Source organism: Alligator sinensis, unplaced genomic scaffold (genome assembly GCF_000455745.1).
Source record: "Alligator sinensis unplaced genomic scaffold, ASM45574v1 scaffold49_1, whole genome shotgun sequence".
Taxonomy (NCBI): domain Eukaryota; kingdom Metazoa; phylum Chordata; order Crocodylia; family Alligatoridae; genus Alligator; species Alligator sinensis.
The window spans coordinates 2,724,646-2,728,961 of record NW_005841970.1 but is presented as its reverse complement, the minus strand read 5'-3'; the positions used below and the strand labels follow the sequence as shown (position 1 = coordinate 2,728,961).

At 40.0% G+C, this 4,316-nt stretch overlaps 1 protein-coding gene across 1 annotated transcript in view; it reads left to right on the top strand.

Annotated features, from left to right (window-relative positions):
* The window catches only part of SPOCK3 (SPARC (osteonectin), cwcv and kazal like domains proteoglycan 3), a 345,817-nt gene that overhangs the window by 291,952 nt on the left and 49,549 nt on the right, over positions 1–4,316 (top strand). The window lies entirely within an intron of this gene.

Genomic DNA, 4,316 nt, shown 5'->3' with positions numbered 1-4,316 from the left:
AAGAGTGAGGAGTGCTGATGAAGTGGAAACAGTATGGGGCCCATTTCATTTTTGAACTACCTAAAAACTGTAAAGAGATTTCTTGTTGTACTAAAACACTAAAATTTTGAATTATGTAATTATTTTAGGATTTTGTTTAAAACAGCAATTATAGCGTGCAGCAGTTCTCTCAAGAATGTCATGCTGTGCTGCAGAGTCAGATTATATTTTGTAAGCATTAAACCTCTACCTTCATTAATATGAAGAGCAAACTCTCTATGAATTCCTCCTGTATATGTGTTATGGATCTTACCCACCAGTGACTGCTTTTTGTTCCTCCATTGTTAGTATTTTAAAGTATTCACATTTTTACCTTTGTTTGGTTATTGTTCTTACATTACACACATTTTCCCTAACAAAAATAATCCCATTTATTTTCATGTAATTGGATATGGTATTTCTCAAAGTGATTTTTCAAGGTAAAATAACAATAACATTATTAAAACATAATATATTAAAAAAAATTAAAAAAATTATAATCACCATTGTACAAATATAAAGGGTCTTCACCCAACAAGGACACTCTTCACGAGAGATAAATTTTACTTTTGAAAGAGCCATCCAGATACTAGGACTGTGTGAAGCTTTGGTGGCCGATTCAATTCAGATTCGGCCTGATTCGGAGACTGAATCTCCAAATCCTAATTGAATTGGGAGACCAATTAAAAGCTCTGAATCAATTGGAAGCATCTAAATCGATTTGGTGATTCGGCCATAGACTAAACAGGCAGGTGGCACAGCTGCTTCCAGCTGGTAAGTCTGTTGGCATTGAGGGAAGGGCGGGGAGATGTGGGCATGGCAGCGTTAGGAGTAGGGGCTATGCCCTGCTCCTGCTTGCCCCCTTCTGCCTGGAGCAAGCCACGCCTGCATCGCACCCCCTCCCCCTCCCCCCGCATGCCAGATGGGCAAGTGGCAGTAGGGCAGAGCCCCCACTCAGGGTACTGCCATGCCCATGTCCCGCACCACTCTGCCCCCATCCCCAAGTAATGCTCACCCCCGCCCTGGCTGGGCAGCTTGTCCCAGCCCCAATCCTTCCCTCCCCGCAACAGACTTGCCAGCTGGAGGCAGCTGTGCCAGCAGCCTGTTTAGTCTATAGCCGAATATCCAAAGTGGTGCCAAAACTTTCAGATCTGATTGAGCCAAATCAAATCAGGACAGTAATTCGAATCTCCAAATCAAATTGCTGTCCTCTGAACTGGCCGAATCCAAATCCGAAGCAAATACTTACCATTCCCTACAGGCGTACCAGATACCATGCAAAGGTTTGCTGCAGAACAAAAAGAAAATCCCCATGAATCGCATTAGTTATGACATATTTCCCTTCTCTGGAACCTACATGGAAAATCCTCAAACAATTGCAACCCATACTAAAAGAAGACCCAATTCTTAAAGAGATCTTCCCAGAAACACCCATCCTAGCCTTTAAACAAGCACCACACCTTGCTAACCTCATCACCAGAAGCAAACTCCCTATGTCTCAAACCACACCTAATGGATCCAGATCATGGCAGGACAAGAAATGTAAAACCTGCCAACACATCTCCACCACTCCTCCTATAACCACATCCCACAACAGAACCATCACCATTACTGCATCTTATACCTGCACCTCCAGAAATGTTATACATCTCATCCAGTGCACCAAATGCCCTGATGGAAATTATGTAGGAGAAACCAAAAAACAACTGTGCATGAGAATCTACGCACACTGAAAATCCATCAAAGACAAAAATATCCAATTAATGTGTGGGGTGCACACTTCTCACAAGACAATCACTCCCTCTCCGATCTCTCGTTTGTAATCCTCAATGGGAATTTACAAAACACCTTTCATAAATGAACCTATGAAATTCACTTCATAAATCTATCAGATACAAAATATCATGGACTTAATGTAGACATTGGATTTATGATGCATTACAACCTACCTGACATCTGATTCACTAGGTGCCTGCCTGACCTTACCATTTACACTTTTCTTTCCCCCTCTTCCTCCCCTCCCCTCCCCTCCTTTTTTATCCTTTGTCTTCCTAATTTCTAGCTGTTTATTTTTTCACAGCCTCTTTTTTACCTTGAAGAAAAGTAGAGTCTCCCTTACTTACCTTTGACATTATTCCCCCCTCATTTCCCCCGCTCCTTCCCTTGTTTAACCTTTGTTTTCCTAATTTCCACCTATTTATAGTCTCACTGACATCCTGTCACACTTTCAGCTTCTTTCATTCCTTGGATAGCTCAGAACAGCAGAGACTCCCTGTGCCTAAAGAAGGTGCTTGTGCCCGAAAGCTTGCAAAGAACTTTTTTCCTGCTACTCAGTTGGTCTAATAAAAAATATCACTTCTACCCAAAGACGCTTGCCTGCCTATATCCTTAGACCAACACAACTACAACCCAAAACCCTTAAAATAATCTGATTTATCAGGGAATATTTTCATGTTCTGCAAGGTTTGGATAGAATTATGTTTCAAGATGGAAACCATATATATTTTTATTAAGCATGGGAAGTGGGGGGGAGTTCATTTTTATTTAAAAAAAAATCATTTATGGGTTTACAGCATGACTGGTTCTTATTTCTTTCCTGCCACACAGTAATTAAAGAGGACAAATATGAAAACACTAGTCTGTTTAAAAATATATAATTAACCAAATAACCTTACAAAACTGTGTGATGTTTGACCATCAATCCTTTAAAGATATGATTAAACTAATAAAGCCATACACTGTCCCAAAGTTTGCCTGACACCATGTCTGATTGATTTTTGCATGGAGTTCATTGAATAGCTAAGAACCCACAACTGAAAAAAAGCTTCCTGCAAACCTGATTATGCCTCTGGAGGGTTTTTCCCTGGGACCTGATATATTTAGGAGTACAACACCAGGAAGTGACAAAAGTAGCAGTCAGCAAGTCTTAGTTGCTGTAGTACATGTAAGGGGAAAAGATGTAAGCAGTCAGCAGTCTCTCAGGTAAGAGGATCCACTATCCCATAGGAATGTAAAATTCCTCATTAACATTTTATACATAATCTAACACAAATAGGTATCCATCTTATCTGATAAGCACCTCAGCCTCTTTCTCTTCTACAAATCTTCAATTTGAGGAATTGAAAAAGACAAGAGGGTTTGGATATACTGACTAAAAGTTCTGCAGTTTAACATTATGTTTACACAAGTGTTAATGGAGCATATAATCTCTTACAGTCACCTGGATATTATATCATAAATACTGCCTATGATCTTTAAAGAGCATCCATCTTAAAAGCTAAATAAAAAAAAAAAGAAAAGAAAAAATACCTTATATATTTTAAAAAGAAAATAAAGAAATCAATATACAACTTAATAAGATGTCAAGCTATATGAAAGACCCCCAGAATTAAAATTTTGAATCTTCATATTATGTGAAAATTTTTTAACAAGATTGCAATATGGAACTCCAATAATATCTTTTAAAATATTTAGGAAGTTTCACATTAACCTTTCCAAGAAGGGAGGAGACCTTACTGAATCAAGGCTAATTGCCAATATTGGTCAATACCAACTTCAGTGGGATAGGAATTTCACCTTAAGATTTTGATTCCCCCGTTTAAGAAACTGTAGTTACTAGAAACTTACGGCTTACACAAAGTAAGAACCAGCATTTACTAGTGGGTTAACACTTCTCACAGCTATGGAAAAAGATTGATGTTGGTGTTAATATTTAGATTCTGTAAAGCCATCTTTGCACTTTTATGGCCAGAATTTGAGTCCATGTATGAATTGAAACAGGCTTCAAAAGCAGTGTTATGAGCCAATTTCCTGTTTTTAAGTAGGTGCTTGTGCCAAAATTTGATTTTCATGTAATACATTTGCATCTATTACCATAGTTACTCAAACATAAGATGAGGTTTTTTCCCCACAAATCAGCATTTGGGGGGAAAAAAGCCCCTCATCTTATATTCCCATGCAGAGTGGAGGGAGGAACAGGCAGCTGCTGTAGCAATGACTCTGGCCCTGATTCTGCATTGGGGTCAGAATCAGACCCACAGCAGCTTCTTGCCCTTCCATCCACTTCCCTTCTGCACCCCTGTTCACCCTTTTCCCTCCACGTTACTATCAAGCACAGCTCAGCTCTGGCTCAGGCTGGGGTCTCTCCCAGACATGGAGCACATGGAAACTCCTTCCCCTCCCTGGACAATCAGTAGCACCAACACTGCTGCATGGGCAGGTTGGGGCTTAGTTTCCATGTGTTTTGCTCCATGCTCCAGGGCAGAGCATCAGCATCTGACAGTAAGTGTGGGGGGGGG